This window comes from Dama dama, chromosome 19 (assembly GCF_033118175.1).
Source record: "Dama dama isolate Ldn47 chromosome 19, ASM3311817v1, whole genome shotgun sequence".
In the NCBI taxonomy this organism is placed as follows: Eukaryota; Metazoa; Chordata; class Mammalia; order Artiodactyla; family Cervidae; genus Dama; species Dama dama.
The window spans coordinates 31,315,098-31,332,508 of NC_083699.1; the positions used below are offsets into that span (position 1 = coordinate 31,315,098).

Consider the following 17,411-nt stretch of genomic DNA (forward strand, 5'->3'; position numbering starts at 1 on the left):
TGGGGCAGGACTGTACATAGCCTGCCAGCTCTCCTTTGGTATTCGCTCAATCCTTTGTTCTGTGAGCAGGCCAGGCTGCTTGTTAAAGTTCTGTTTTTTCCTCTCTCTCTTGCGATCCCACAGTTTGGGCTGCTGTCTCAAGTTAGCTCCCTCAGATTGTCCTCAGGGCATTCAGGCCTGGTCCTTACTCTAAGCACCGATCATGCAGCTTGCACCTCCCTGTCCATCCCCTGCTCGCTGGTGGCAGACACGAGCCTCTGGGCTGCCTCTCCAACTGGCAGTTGCGGTTAGCACGTATTCTGTGGGTTTTTGTTTTTTTTTTTTTTCTCCCACTTATGTTGCCCTCTGAGATTCCAAAACTCCCCACAGACTCACCTGTGAGAGGGTTTCCTACTGTTTGGAAAGTTCTCCTTCATGACTCCCTCCCCAGGATGGGTCTCTGTCCCTAACTCGTTTGTCTCTCTTTTTGTCTTTTATATTTTGTTCTACCTCCTTTCAAAGAGAATGCGCTGCCTTTCTGCGTGCCCAGTGTCCTCCGCCAGCCTTCAGAAGTTGTTTTGTGGAAGTTGCTCAGCATTCAAGTGAACTTTTGATGAATTTGTGGGGGAGAAAGTGGTCTCCCTGTCCTATTCCTCCACCATCTTGGGACTGCCCCCCTGGACATAAGTTTATAAAGAAAGTTTTATAAGAATTAAGTTCATACTCTCCAATGTGCCACTAGAAAAAAAAAAATCTAAAAATGCTAACTATTGTTTAGCAATTTAGACCTAGATTGGGTAAGAAAATTTTGAAAGATTTTTCATACTTTTCTATATGTAGTTTTTTTTAATTAAAACAAATTTTTTTAATTTATTTTTTATTGAAGGATAATTGCTTTACAGAATTTTGTTCTGTTTCTGTCATGAATCAGCCATAGGTATACAAATACCCCCTCCCTTTTGAGCCTCCCCCCATCACCCTCCCCATCCCACCCCTCTAGGTTGATACAGAGCCCCTGTTTAAGTTTCCTGAACCATACAGCAAATTCCTGTTAGCTATCTATTTTACATATGGTAATGTAAGTTTCCATGTTACTCTTTCCATACATCTCACCCTCTCCTCCCCTCTCCCCACGTCCATAAGTCTATTCTCTATGTCTGTTTCTCCATTGCTATCCTGTAAATAAATTCTTCACTACCATTTTTCTAGATTCTGAATATATGCGTTAAAATATGATATATCCCATTGTTTGTTGCAGCACTATTTACAATAGCTAGAACATGGAAGCAATCTAGATGTCCGTTGACAGATGAATGGATAAAGAAGTTGTGGTACATATACACAATGGAATATTACTCAGCCATAAAAAGGAATGCATTTGAGTCAGTTCTGATGAGGTGAATGAACCTAGAACCTATTATACAGGGTGAAGTGAGTGAGAAAGAGAAAGATAAAAATTTTATTTTTTACTGGAAAAAGTTACACTTAGGAAATAGAACCAAAAAGATTTAACATTATAAGAATATAACTTCTGGCTGGCATAATGTCGGTTGTTTTCATGGAAGAGATGACATTTTATAGACACTGATAGATAGGACTTAACATAAGTCCATACTCCAAACAAAGGGAAGAAGGGTACATTACAAGCAGAGAAGTGTGGAACAAAATTGATAAAAGTTTTGCATAAATTGTGGGGGAAAAAAGACCCAGAATAGGTAAAAGCCAGTTTGAAAATGCCATTGCATGTTTGGTTAGGGAGTTTGGAGTTTGACAGACAATGGCAAACTTTTGAAGGTCTTTGGTAGAGCAGTGTCATGATCAAAGTAATGCTCTAGGCCCTTCATTTGCCAGGTACATGCACAATGAGTGGAAAATATAAGAGAGTACAGACAGGAAAAATACTTGCAAAGTCACAAAACTAATTTAGACCTGAGATAATAGGCTTGAATTCACGTAATGGCAGTGGAAATGAAAAGGGAAGAACTAATGAAGGAGAAGTTCCCCCTCTCCACCTCTCCAGCCTAACTCCCGATTCCTTCCTTCCTTCCTGCATCCATTTCAGCCACTCTGGCTTCCTCTCTGTTCCTCGAAGGAGCTAAAGGCCTTCTTGTCCAGTGTACTTTCACACCCAGCTCCTTGGCCTTTCTCCTCTGACACCTTTGTTCTTATTTCATCCTTTGGGTCTCAGCTTAAATATTTCTTCCAGGACTATTATCCTGCTCCTTTCAGTCAATCTAAGCTAGGTCTTCCTGTTTTACTTCCTGGTAGGACCCTGCACTCTTTTTTTTTTCATTGCTTTTATTATAATCAATAGCTAAAGTGAATGTTTATTATAGGTTTATGATGTCAGTTACTGTGTTAAGTCCTTTACAAGTATTATCTTATAAAGGAAATAAGTACTTATTTGAAAGTAAGTATTAATATTATCCCCTATTTCCAGAGAAGTAGTTAAATATGGAATCCCAGTGGTTGCTCTCACCCCCCAGGTATACTCAGTCATAGGTGGGGGATAACATGTTATGTGATCATCAGCATGAGCATGAAATCTAGAGTCAGACTGCTCATGTTACTTTCTTGGCTCTGCCACTTACTAGTTGTGAAATCCCTGTAGCAAACTGTTTAACCCCTATGGACCTCAATTTTCCCATCTGTAAAATGGGGGGCTATTAATGCCTCTCTCACAGAGTTGTTATAAGGATTAAATGATGACAACTTAGAATAAGATCAACACTTAGTAAGTATATCTGAAAACTATTATTACTTGTGTAACCATTTGGTTAATACCTGCCTCCCCCATCTATTCTGCAGGGGCAGAATCTGTCCCTCAGAGGTAGAGATTGTGTTTATCATTGTACTGCCAACTTCCTAGTACCTGGTCATAGTGGATGCTTGGTAAATATTTGAGTGAATGAATAACAAAGATCTTCCACTACCACAGTGCACTTTAAAATTTATGATGTTTCATTTTTTGTATTTAATTCTAACCACAAACTCAAAGAAGTCAAGGAAGGAACTATTAATACTATCCTCAATGTTGAGTCTCAGAAAATTTGAGTTTGCTCAAGTTCATATAACTAATAAATGGTAAAGCCAAAGGAATAACCTAGCTCTCTGATTGCCATGGGGTGCTTTTAAGACAATCCAGGTGAGACTCACCACACAAAGGGTGGAACCAATAACCATGACTGACCATGGTCTCCTGAGTTGCCAAGGTCTAGGCCCTGGCCTTGCTGTGACTCCTGAAAATCTCTCTAACTGCTGCTTCAACTTTGCCCTGTACTCGTGTCTGAGGCACCAGCTGGCCCTTCCTTGTCCCATCACCTCTTACTAACCCCACTCGTCATCCCAAATCTGAATAAAGTATTACAGACCAAGCCTGACACCAACTTAGACCACTCTAATTCTGTAACAAGGTCAGACATTTATTCTTTCTGGTTGGATATAAGAAGAAAGGAATGAAATCAGTTAACTGGGTTATAAGCCTGGTTAACCAGAAGAATGGTGGCCCAATTAACAAATGGTCAATATAGAAGGAGTTGGTTTGAGGAAATATGGAATCAATTCAACATTAGACTTATATTTGGGATGCCAGTAAGGACTCCAAGTGAACAATGGATATCTAGCCATGGGAAGTGGAATTAGTGTTCAGGAAGATATCAAGAACTGTAGGAATTATCTATGACAAAGGAATGACTGAAGTCAAAGAACTCAAATCCTGCACAATATTTAGTATGGGGCTTTTCAAACTGTGTTCTGTGGTATGCTGGTATTCCTTATAGAGGCATCAGAGAGAGTCCAGCTGTCCATCACCAACTCCCAGAGTATGCTCAAGCCTCAGGCTCTGCTTCAAACAGCTTACAAAGACATCTATATAATACATACTGAATTTCAGTGTCAAATTTTGTTTAATAAAATTTTGCAGCTTAGAAGAAATATTTGAACCACTGATTTATCAGGTATTCTCTCTGCCTGTCCTACAACCTCTGCCTCTTACAGCATCTCTGTCTACACATGGATAGATACATGGTGGGGAAATATCATTAAGCTGAATTTAGCTCTGATACTAAACAAGCACTTGGCACTGGGGACTCTAACTGAAAAATATTCAGGTGACTTATATGTGATTTAGTAAATATTTTGATGTATTAGTCTGGTTCCACTTCAATGAATTAGTTACAGGCTCAAACCAGTTTACTAGGGTTTAGTAAAAGAAAACTTTACTTTTTCAGTTCAGTAGAAATTAAAAACAATAGTGTTTTTATGTGCTTTTAGTTCAATTCAGTTGATCAGTAGAGTCCAACACTTTGCAACCCATGGACTTCAGCACACCAGGTCTCCCTGTCCATCACCAACGCCCGGAGTTTACTCAAACTCATGTCCATTGAGTCAGTGATGCCATACAACCATCTCATCCTCTGTCGTCCCCTTCTCCTCACACCTTCAATCTTTCCCAGCATCAGGGTCTTTTCAAATGAGTCAGTTCTTCACATCAGGTGGCCAAAGTATTGGAGTTTTGGCTTCAGCATCAGGTCTTCCAGTGAATACTGAGGACTGATTTCCTTCAGGATGGACTGGTTTGATCTCCTTGCAGTCCAAGGGACTCTCAAGAGTCTTCTCCAACACCATAGTTCAAAAGCATCAATTCTTCAGCACTCACTTTCTTTATAGTCGAACTCTCACATCCATACGTGACTACTGGAAAAACTAGAGCTTTGACTAGATGGACATTTGTGGGCAAAGTAATGTCTCTACTTTTAAATATGCTGTCTATGTTGGTCAAAACTTTTCTTCCAAGGAGCAAGCGTCTTTTAATTTCATGGCTGTGGTCACCATCTACAGTGACTTTGGAGCTCAAAAAAATAAAGTCTGTTGTTTCCATTGTTTCCCCATCTATTTACCATGAAGTGATGGGACTGGATGCCATGATCTTAGTTTTCTGAATGTAGAGTTTTAAGCCAACTTTTTCACTCTCCTCTTTCACTTTCATCAAAAGGCTCTTTAGTGCTTCTTTGCTTTCTGCCATAAGTGTGGTGTTATCTGCATATCTGAGGTTATTGATATTTCTCCTGGCAATCTTGATTCCAGTTTGTGCTTCATCCAGTCGAGCATTTCCCATGATGTGCTCTGCATGAAAGTTAAATAAGGAGGGTGACAATATACAGTCTTGATGTACTCCTTTCCCGATGTGGAACCAGTCTGTTGTTCCATGTCCATTTCTAACTGTTGCTTCTTGCCCTGCACACAAATTTCTCAGGAGGCAGGTCAGGTAGTCTGGCATTCCCATCTGTTTAAGAATTTTCCACAGTTTGTTGTGATACACAGAGTCAAAGGCTTTGGCATAGTCAATAAAGCAGAAGTAGATGTTTTTCCAGAACTCTCTCACTTTTTCGATGCTCCAACAGATGTTGGCAATTTGATCTCTGGTTCCTCTGCCTTTTCTAAATCCAGTTAGAATATCTGGAAGTTCATGGTTCACATACTGTTGAAGCCTGGTTAGGAGAATTTTGAGCATTACTTTGCTAGTGTGTTAGATGAGTGCAATTGTACAGTAGTTTGAGCATTCTTTGGCATTGCCTTTTTTGGGGATTGGAATGAAAACAGCTTTTCCAGTCCTGTGGCCACTGCTGAGTTTTCCACATTTGTCGGCATATTGAGTGTAGCACTTTCACAACATCATCTTTTAGGACTTGAAATAGCTCAACTGGAATTCCATCACCTCCATTAGCTTTGTTCATAGCGATGCTTCCTAAGGCCCACTTGACTTCACATTCCAGGATGTCTGGGTCTAGGTGAGTGATCACACCATCATGATTATCTGGGTCATGAAGATCTTTTTTGTATAGTTCTTCTATGTATTCTTGCCACCTCTTCTTAATATCTTCTGCTTCTGTTAGGTCCATACCATTTCTGTCCTTTATTGTGCCCATGTTTGCATGAAAAATTCCCTTGGTACCTCTAATTTTCTTAAAGAGATCTCTAGTCTTTCCCATTCTGTTGTTTTCCTCTATCTCTTTGCATTGATGGCTGAGGAAGACTTTCTTATCTCTCCTTGCTATTCTTTGAAACTCTGCATTCAAACGAGTATACCTTTCTTTTTCTCCTTTGCCTTTCACTTCTCTTCTATTCTCAGCTACTTGTAAGGCCTCCTCAGACAACTATTTTGCCTTTTTATATTTCTTTTTCTTGGGGATGGTCTTGATCACTGCCTCCTGTACAGTGTCACGAACCTCCATCCATAGTTCAGGCACTCTGTCTATCAGATCTAATCCCTTGAATCTATTTGTCACTTCCACTGTATAATCATAAGGGACTTAATTTAGGTCATACCTGAATGGTCTATGGTTATACCTGAATGGTTTTCCCCACTTTCTTTAAGTCTGAATTTGGCAATAAGGAGTTCATGATCTGAGCCACAGACAGCTCCCAGTCTTGTTTTTGCTGACTGCATAGAGATTCTCCATCTTTGACTGCAAAGAATATAATCAATTTGATTTTGGTATTGACCATCTGGTGATGTCCATGTGTAGAGTCCTCTTGTGTTGTTAGAAGAGAGTGTTTGCTATAACCAGTGTGTTCTCTTGGCAAAACTCTGTTAACCTTTGCCCTGCTTCATTCTGTACTCCACAGAATGAAAGCCATATTTGCCTGTAATTCCAGGTATTTCTTGACTTCCTACTTTTGTATTCTAGTCCCCTATAATGAAAAGGATATCTTCTTTGGGTATTAGTTCTAGAAGGTCCTGTAGGTCTTCATAGAACTGTTCAACTTTAGCTTTTTCAGCACTACTGATCAGGCCATAGATTTGGATTACTGTGATATTGAATGGTTTGCCTTGGAAACAGAGATCGTTCTGTCGTTTTTGAGATTGATTCCGAGTACTGCATTTCGGAATCTTTTGTTGACTATGATGGCTACTCCCTCTCTTCTAAGGGATTCTTGCCCATAGTATTAAATATGAATGTCATCTGAGTTTAATTCACCCATTCCAGTCCATTTTAGTTCGTTGATTCCTAAAATGTCGATGTTCACTCTTGCCATCTCCTGTTTGACCACTTCCAATTTGCCTTGATTCATGGACCTAACATTCCAGGTTCCTATGCAGTATTGTTCTTAACAGCATCAGACTTTAGTTTCATCACCAGTCACATCCACAACTGGGTGTTGTTTTTGCTTTGGCTCTGTCTCTTCATTATTTCTGGAGTTATTTCTCCACTGATCTCCAGTAGCATATTGGGCACCTACTGACCTGGGGAGTTTGTCTTTCAGTGTCCTATCTTTTGGCCTTTTCATACTGTTCATGGGGTTCTCAAGGCAAGAATACTGAAGTGGTTTGCCATTCCCTTCTCCAGTGGACCACGTTTTGTCAAAACTCTCCACTATGACCCGTCTGTCTTGGGTGGCCCTAGATGGCATGGCTCATAGTTTCATTAAGTTAGACAAGTTTCATTGAGTTAGACTAATCAGATTGGTTAGTTTTCTGTGATTGTGGTTTTCAGTCTGTCTGCCCTCTGATGGAGCAGGATAACAGGCTTTCAGAAGCTTCCTGATGGGAGAGACTGACTGAGAGGGTAACTGGGTCTTGTTCTGATGGGCTGGGCCATGCTCAATATATCTTCAATGCAATTTTCTGTTTATGTGATTTAAGGTTTAGCAAATTTATGTGATTCATTCCAAGTTTTCCCTCATGGTTTGCCTCTGCATTGACTACAGGGGAAAATCCCTGTAAATATCTACAAATCAATACTGGTGGGCTGTATTCAAGGCCTCCACTTAAAATGACATGTCAGAGCCATCCATGATATCATGGGTAAACCCCAACTAGCCCTTTCCTTGAGTTCTGGGCAGGACTTAGGTCTAATTTCATAGGGAAAGCACCTGCCGTGGTCTCCTGAGAGAAGGTCACAGATCACAGGATACTCAAAGGACAGGTGCACTACAGGGATGAGAAATTACATCAGACACAGCTGCCCACTTCAGAGCCTTGAGTTCCATGTGGATTAGCACCTACTTGTTATTTCTGTCTGGGCGCAATTCCCAGATCTCTTAGTTCACACAAGTCCCCTTATCCATATGAGACTTGAATCATGCCAGGGCAAATAAACTGTCACAAGCATTCAAGTAAGGGCAGATCCTTACTTCCCTTTAATCAAGCCTCAGAAAATTAAAAATAAACCAAAACCTGCTTCCAGTGTATCTATTTCTTTTTATCCCTTGATTCATTGATACCCAGCCCATGAACAGCTCAGCTTTTAAAAAATGTTTCTCATTATTGCCTTGGCTTTTTGAAAACACACAAATTCATTTTTGAAGCTGCAGAATGTCTCCTAACTAAAGAAACTAAAGAGAATGGCTGAATTCCACTGCAGAAAATGTATAATGTTGCCTAGAGTCAATTTCTCCCTTTTACACATACTCATTGAGAAGATACATCATTTATTCAGTATGACCCGTCTTACCTCTACATTACTAATTTTTGTAATACCTTGAACTGGGCAGTGGAGAGGCCTCTCAGAAGAAGTCAAATAGTTTTCCATTTTCTAACCTATACCAACAGCTCTTTCAGAACATAGAGAACAGGTTGCTACAAAGGAGGCTGTGCTCTATTACGATGCCTAGAACCGTGTGAAACAGGGCAAGAGAGGTAGGGCCAGGGGTCAGACAGCCTTAGGTTCAGATCCCAGCTCTTCACCTACTTGATATGCAAACTCGGGCAAGTCACTTAATTTTTTTTGATCCTGCCTCCTCTGCAAAATGGACTATCATATGGATTAAAAGAAATACTGTGCCTATGTGGCAACCTAGCACATAGAATATGCTCTGTTCACTTGCCTACCCTGCTCAGATAAATTAGGGGTCATCTGTTCATGTGTATCCAGGTGCATTAGCTGCAAAAGGTAAAACCTTGACAGGAAGTAGACTACAAAGTGAGACTTGAATTTATCCTAGGATACCACTGTGGAAAATGGAAAATAGTAGGAAATGTTTCTGTAAACTTCTATTGCTTGCTGTGTTCACTCAGGCAATTGAAAAGATCTTGCAAAAAAGCAAAAGGGACCTGAAATCAGAGACTTGAATCTGAACATCAGTTCTGCCACTGATTAAATGTCAGACTTGAGCAAATTATTTAATATTTCTGAGCATTTGTTCTTTATCTGTAAAGTTAAAATTATAATAAACTCTTCCATACAACTCTGAGATGGAAGGATTAAATAAAACAAAGTGCTAGCCACATGGTAAGAATTCAACAAGTGATCATTATTACTAACACTCTGTTGCCTCACACTAGCTAATGGTGCAGTACAAGATTATAAAAGCAATTTATAAATGCTAATGTCTCCTTTGTAAAATAATAAAGTACTATTAATACCATCTTGTTGATTGCCTCATTGAGGTTTAAGGGCTTGAGTCAGCTAGATCACTGACAAACTTTGAGATTTATTTTATTCTTTCTTTATTACAAGCCTAAGCTTCTGAAGTGACCAGAAAGGAAAGTTGAAGTTCTTTATATTCATTCATTATTGCCCCCAATTTTTTTGTTAACTGGTAAAGCTTTTTCTTAAATGTACAACTTTGAAGAAAACACCAAGATCAATTTATACCGTGTCATTTCATTAATTTTGCCTTTGAAACTAGTTTGAAGTCTGAGTGCATGACTTTGAATATCCATCTACGAATTATAATGGAATGTCCCGGGAGGACATTTTTATGTTCCAGTCCAGATCTTTATCTTCAAACTGATGTCAAAATCCAAAGCCCCTAGTCTTTTTAAAGGAACTTTCAGATTTGTTCTAAGTGCATCAGAAAAATATCTCACTTTGACTTATTTGACTTTTTAATAACATTCTCCAGGAAATAATTTTTCCCAAAAATGTTGAGTTAGCTTCTCAACTTTGTCCCTGAAAACCTTTTGTTAACCTGCTCTCATCAGGGTGACCATTTGATTTACAGTCACAGGTGGAAAAGAACAGACCCCAACTGCTGATTATGCTGCTCTATTTCCACCTGTATTTTATGAGCCGTTTCAATCCTGATTATGCTAATCGGATAACATTGTTATTGAATAAGTTGTTGCTTCTCAAAGACTAAGAACCACATTACAGAGATAGTACCCAGAGCAATCAAATATCCTGCTCTTGTACTTCAGTCACTGGTTTTCATAAGGAAAGCCAAGAATATAAATTGTGATAGAGGAACAAAAGTAAAACTTGAAATCCAGAAAATGCTAGAGGCCAGCTGTAATCGTGTGGAAACAGCCAGTGTGAATCTTCTGGCCAATGTCTGAGTGTAGAATACCAATTTAGCTAGTTTTAATCAAGTAAACAGTTTAGCCCTAATTTAACTATATATAAGATCTTGATCCATATTTTTACATTTTTTAAATACATTCAAACCCATATTTTCAATGTGAATGATTTTAGAGACAGGTGACTATGTGACTCATACAACAACCACCCCCCTTACCCTGCCCCCATCCTTCTGACATCCTCCTCCTTAAACACCCCTTTGTTGGATTCTGCACCAATATTTAATGCTGAAAGGAAGATTAAACACAAGAGCATTGGGCTTTCCTCTATGAATACCAAACTCTATTCCCACTTGATCTCATAAATAAATATTTCTCGCAAAGGAAACCTGCCAAAGGAAAAATAGTGATTCTGGTTTCCACCAATTAAACTGCATTTAACTTCCTATAACACAGACCATAAAACATTTATTCAGATGTGGTCAAATATGGGTGTTTCAGTCATCGTTTCTGAGATTAGAGAATGAGATTTGATGATTCGTGACCTAGCAATATACTCAGTGAATTACAGTCTGAAACTATAGAAAAAATTGATGAGTTTTTGTAAGTGCCCAGCTCAGGTTATAATTCAAATGAATTGAAGAACCATTATTGAGAGATGCAATTGCAAAAAAGACCCTCAAGGAACAAATATAATTGACTCTGCTGTGAGAGGCCATTTTCTGATTTTTGTATTAAGGAACACTATATGGTCTCCTGGGATTTGGGAAAGGGAAAAGCAAATGAGAAAGGCAGATGCTCAAATGCCTATGTCTTTTATAGAATTCTAGTTGGGTTGCCCTGAATAGAATATTTCCAACTGTGTGTGTTTTTCCACTATTACATTTATATCTAGGAAAACATACTCAGTTTCAAACTGCTCATAGCCCAAAAATATGGGCTACTTTCACTATAAGATCTCTTCTACTTAAATACCTTCTCCTGACATGATCTCAGAAATACAATATTCACTTGTCTGACATAAATTTAATTGAGTTTATTGTATGTAATGAATATTTTTAGTCAGAACAGTTCTTTTTGCTAATATTGTTTAAATCATTTCATTATCTGTATCATAACCCCAGACTCCTTATTCCATGTCCTAGTTAACTTTCCAAACTTCAATTCTTTGACTTCCTGCATTTTCGACACTAGCCATGTTGAATTACTCACTGTTCACTATAGAATGTCCTAAATTTTCCTGCATTTGTACATATATTCACACCACCTTCTCTCCCTAGATTTGTTTCTTTCTCATAAATAGTGGGTTCTGCAGTATAGAGCAAGCAAGGATGAACTGAAAGCTATTCTGTAGGAAAAATTAACAAGGGTAGAAGAAATAACCTCTCTTAGGGTAAAGGGCAAATTCTCTATCAAAAGTCCAAGGGGCTGGTCAAGTTCAAGGTCAAGACCTGATCTGTAGGTTCTTATTTGGTCAGGGTGAGGATGTGAGGTTTGAGGAGGATAAGGGACATTGGAATCACATTAGGACTCTCTGCCATAAATCAGAGAGGTCCATAAAAACATAAATAGGATCCTGCTCTGAGGAATATGGCACTAATATTCTATGATCACCATCATCTTTGTACTTTGTTATGAAACATTCATTGAGTAGCTGCTATGTGAAAAGTGTTGACAAAAAATTAATTAGTCTGAGCTAAGCAAGAGATGGACAATTTTATTCAAGCCAAATTTGAGGATTATAACCCAGGAAGAGCATCTCAGAAAGCTCTGAGAACTGTCTGCCCATGAGAAGTCAAGGCACAGTTATATGTTTTTTGAGACAGAGGGCTGTACATTAAATGATGTATTCATATCATTTGACAAATTTACATAATCCATATCTATGGCCCCTTAAAAGGTCAAGAAAGAAAGTTATCTTTTAAGGAGTTGTCTTATTGATGCTAGGAAAATGTTGCTTTCTACAGTTGAGCAGGTATTTCTGCCAATGGGGACATTTTGGCTGATACCTAACGCAGATACACAATGCACAGTGAGGGGAGGGGGAAGGCCAAAGAGCAGAGAACAATTTTTATGTTTAAATTTTTCTTGTTTTGACATAAAATATGAATTTTTACTTCATAAAAGCTTTCCACCAGCCACTGATAGATACAAAGATCAGTAAGACAAACTATTCAACCTCAAAGAAATATGCAAAGAACACAAATAATTCAAGAAGTAAGTGAAAGGCTCAGGAGAAGTGGTGAGGTTGCAAATTGAACCTCCTCAGGAAGTTTGGACCCATGGAGAGTAGTAAAATGTTCTTCTGAACTTCTGTACCCTTCAAGGGCAGTTCTGTATTACAAACCAGTACACAGTAACCAGGATATACAGGTAAAGGTTCTGAGAAATTTAAAACAGTGAGATAATGTTTAATATATTTCCAGTGCTAGCAGGCATTACCAACAGATTCACATTTATAGTTATACTCAAATATAGTTCTGAATCTCCATGCTAAGGGAAGATCTCACCCTATCCCAGTGTCCACCATATTGCTTCTCTCTTGACATTATTTCCATTTATGAATGACCACAAAGTCCACTTTTCTGAAGTTGCTTTAAAATACCCTCTCCTACCATTAATCCATTTCTGTTCATGTGAGAACCATAGCAAGCAAGGTGGTCTCAAGGAATAATCTGAGTAGGCTGTCGTTCCCTCCTTCCCTGACAATTTCCATCAACACTCTCCTAGAATCTACTGCCAACTAAATCTACAGTCTAAAATGTGTGTTTCAAGACAAAATCAATATCAAAATAAGTGTCTTAGCACCCCCTTCCGATAAGCCTGCCACCCCTGTAGAGCTCCCCTGTAAAGTCACCATTAAAGACAAGATTATGGACTATTGAGACCTTTTGATTACAGTCACAGAACAAATGACACCTTCCAAACTCGTTGCTATGCTTTTTCAGCTGGACCCTAACCAGACTCAGGTTGGGTCTGGAATATCACAAATTCTTTTTTGAAAACAGTTGTGCTGGCCTCTGGTCCTTATAGCTATACTATGGGCTTCCGATGTTAGTTCACAGTAAGTACAAGGGAGTGACAGGGTAACAGACACAACGCCACTTCCTCCATCCTTCTCCTTCCCTTCTCTTTCTTATCTTTCCTTCTCAAAGACACAAAAGAATATATTACAGGTATCAGTAGATACAAACTGATGTGGAGGGTAGGGGCCTGAGCTTGAGATCTGCCAAGAAATACCTTATTTAACATTAGTGAGCTCAGCTCTTAAGGTCAAAAATGCTGGAATGGTTTTTAGGAATATTTCCATGAAAGACTAACCAGCTTTCGTATCTTAAGAAGCAAATTACAAGTTCCTGGAACACCTTATTCTTTGGTAGTGCTCAAAATATGAGGCATGACTTATAAGCAAAAAACCAAAAGAAAAAAAAAAGCAAAACAAAAACACTCAGTAAAACTGCACAGCATCTCTAAGACAGTGGAAACTGTCTCCTATCGGAAACTTAGCTCTCAAGAGAATCTGGATAACTGAACCCCAAAGGCTGAGACCCCTTCTACTCTTCCTGCCATGGTCTTTGGAGGTGAAAATTACTTCTCACTACCCAACCCTCTTGGCTGTCTTCCCCCTTGAGTTTCGTTCCTCTGTGTGACTGATAAACCTCTCAAAGCTTTCTGAGACTGCTGTTAAGACATCATTCACAGGAGTGCGTCCCACCTAAAAAGGGCCAAAGAGGGGCTGACAAATTATTAGTGTCATCAATCATGGTTACACTGGGAAAGCAGACCAGGGCGCCCAAGCTTCTTAGCCAGAGGAACCTACATGCATTCACCCCACAATGCCCAACAAACCAACAAAACTTCTCAGCTTCTGCTTGGCCAGTTGGCATCCCCCTTTGCTGCTCTGTTTAGGCACAAATAGCACATGGTAGTTTGCTAACCAAGAATTCCAAAGGCAGAGACCCCTGGTTGAGGCAGAGGGGGAAAAAGGCATTTATTCAGGGTTTGTTAGGACTGCAGCACAGGAGACACAGTTTCAAGAAGCACTTGAATTGTGTTCCACTGGACTACAAAATGCAGCAAGATTATAAAGGCAAAAGAACACAAGGTTACGTAAATTATTAATTGTTCGTCAGGAAGTAGGATTGGAACTGACTAGCAATAAGTGTATTTGTTAAGCAGAGATTGGTTGGGGTTCAAAATGTTTACAGAGTTGTGAAGCTGGCAGGTGAGGGCTTTGAAACAACAAGGTTGCAGCTAGCAGCAGCTAGGAGATACTTTTTGAAAACAGCTGGTGGTGTCCCTGAGTTGGATGCAGTTCAGAAAACTCAAGTTCTCAGTGATGTGGGAACGTGTCTGAAGCCTCATCCGCAGTGGCCACCCAGCTCCATGTTGGATGCCTGAATCATGCGTGCTCACTCACTCAGTCGTGTCCAACTTGTTGAGACCCCATGGACTCAACCAGGCTCCTCTGTCCACTGAATTCTCCAGACAAGAATACTGGGGTGGGTGTCATTTACTTCTCCAGGGGATCTTCCTGACCCAGGGGTCAAACTTGCATCTCCTGTGGCTCCAGCATTGCAGGTGAACTCTTTACCACTGAGCCACCAGGGAAGCCCCCACATAGAACATAGTTATTCCACTTTTTTTAATGTTTGCAGAATTTTTATTTTTCAAATTTATTTTTAATTGGAGGATAATTGCTTCACAATATTGTATTGGTTTCTGCCATATATCAACATGAATCTGCCATTTTAAATGATCTAAAGTATACCATCAGTGGATGATGGATGGATGGATGGATGGATGGATGGATGGATGGATGGATGGAAGATGACCCCTGACTAAAGCCAGGGTATTTAAAGAATGAGAAAGGGAAATTCACATTCATATGTGCTGTTTCTTGCAATTCAAATTAAAAGGTTTTATGATAGAAGGTGGGACTAGAACTACTGACTAAAATTCAGCTTACAGATTTCAGCTTCTCTTGTCACTCCTTTAGCTATTTTGAGTTTTACTAAGACTTAATCACTTTAATATTATTCTCAATCCATACAAGCGTACCTAGCCTACTGGATCTAATTGTTAATTCTCCTATGGAAAAAAATAGTGATTCTAGCCACAGCTTCATGTCACGCATGGTTTCCAGCTTTGCCTGGAAAATGTTTTCCTTTAAAATAAAAATATGGCCTACTTAGTTGGCATTCACTGCAACAGGTTGACAGTGCAACAGGTTTGGGAGCAGTTTAATTGAAATCATTAATTATTCTGTATTATCTGGGAGGCAAGACCATGTTATTCTGATGTTTTTATTTCCTTTGGAAACAAAATAGCGTGATGCCTCAGGCCATGTACACATCTCAAAACAGAGGCTCAATGTCTGATGGTGGGTGTGTCCTTCTGCCTCTATCCCCATAACAAACAACAACACTGGGCACAGTGTCTAGATCAAGGGGGAAAGGCAGCACACAGAGTATGTTCTTAAACCCCTCAGATCAAACTAAGACCCAGAATTTGCCACTGTTGTAAAGCCCAGTGCTAGACAAGGCCAAATTGCATAGCTGCCATCTTTCTGATACAGGATCTTAGGGAGAAATGTTTAAGATGACAGGATGGGGATAACTGAGATTGAATTCACAGAGCATCTATGAGTCCGTAGGCCTCTATTTATTTGAATCAGTGAAGTCTAATGAAGAGGCCTTTGAGGTGGGAGGCCTTGGTTTTGCCAGGCCTGGGGTGAAACAAGGAGATGGAGGCCACAGACACAGTGGTGCACGTCTAAGCCAAGAAGAGAGGAAAAGCCCATGTGGAATCAGCTGAGGCTCCTGAATTGGGGAGATCAAAGGGAATTGTTCTGTTTTGGTGTTTGATTCTTCAACTTTGGAACACAGCAGGAGACAGCACCTTAGATAAGGCAATACTCTTCTTCAGGAGGAAGCCTGGAGGAAGGCCAACAGTGCTGGAGACAAAGACACTTATGAACAAATGCTCAACAGTCTGGGAGACAGCCAAAATACCTGCCAGGGGAGGATCCCTTACCAGCGTGCTCAGTCTGGGGAGAGCTAACAGCCAGCACAATTTGGAGACAAACACTGATTTTTTTCTGCTCCCTACAAATAGGTTAGTGAGGCCTGGGGACATACAGGTTGCTAAGACAAGTCTCCAACAAAGGATTCCACTTTTCAATTGTTATGATATCCTTTACACAAGCAAATAAATAAAAACATAGACACACATATAAAAACATAAGTCTTCACAATGAGTTCAGTTTTCACACAAGACAAGTAAAAGACATCTTTAAATGCAGCAGCAGTGAAACAGTTCTGAGGCTCCATTTCATAGATTTCTATGAATTAACAGAAATATCGTTTGGCATCCTGCAATCCTCTCCACACCAGGTTCTCATCCCTCACAATATAGCTCTGCCTGGTCTTTCTTCACAATTCCTTTCTTAGGCAGGCTATGTGGTCAGTTCAGACAGATGGTAAATTTTACATTAGAGATACACATTCTGTTTCTTTCACACACATATCATTCATCCTTGAGTTCATAAGGCCACATTTAAATGTTTATATGTTGGTGTAAAATTTTTTAGTTCATTATCATTGTAAAAATCACTGTTTGGTAAATGTTCTATTATAATAAAATACTTTGATTTTAGCTCATTACCTACTCACTCATAATAATTAGTATCAGAAACAGTTATTATTGCTAGGGTTTCATAATTTTGTTGATATTGTTTTTTTAATTTTTTTTTATATTGGAGTATAGCTGATTAGCAATGTTGTGGTAATTTCAACTGAACAGTGAAGAGACTGGGCCATACATATAAATGTATCCATTCTCCCCCAAACTCCCCTCCCATCCAGGCTGCTATTTATCATTGAGCAGAGGTCCCTGTGCTCTACATTAGGACCTTTTTGGTTATCCATCTTAAATATTGCAGAGTGTACATATAGATCCCGAGCTCCCTATCTCTTCCGCTCATCCCTCCGCTTTGGCAACCATAAAGTTTTTCTTTAAGGCCTGTGAGTCTGTTTTGTAAATAAGTTTATTTGTATCGTTTCTTTTTAGATTCTTCATATAAGGGAACTGACATCATTGTTTTTGAGATACAAAAAGGATATTCCATTTGTACACCTCATGTAGTTTGTAGTTTGTTCATTTTTACTGAACTACAGTAATACTGGAC

The 17,411-nt window shown here is 39.4% G+C and overlaps 1 protein-coding gene across 1 annotated transcript in view; it reads left to right on the forward strand.

Moving 5' to 3' along the window:
• Positions 1–17,411, forward strand: part of KCNMB2 (potassium calcium-activated channel subfamily M regulatory beta subunit 2) — a 249,371-nt gene that overhangs the window by 56,016 nt on the left and 175,944 nt on the right. The gene's annotated exons all lie outside the window — the stretch shown is intronic.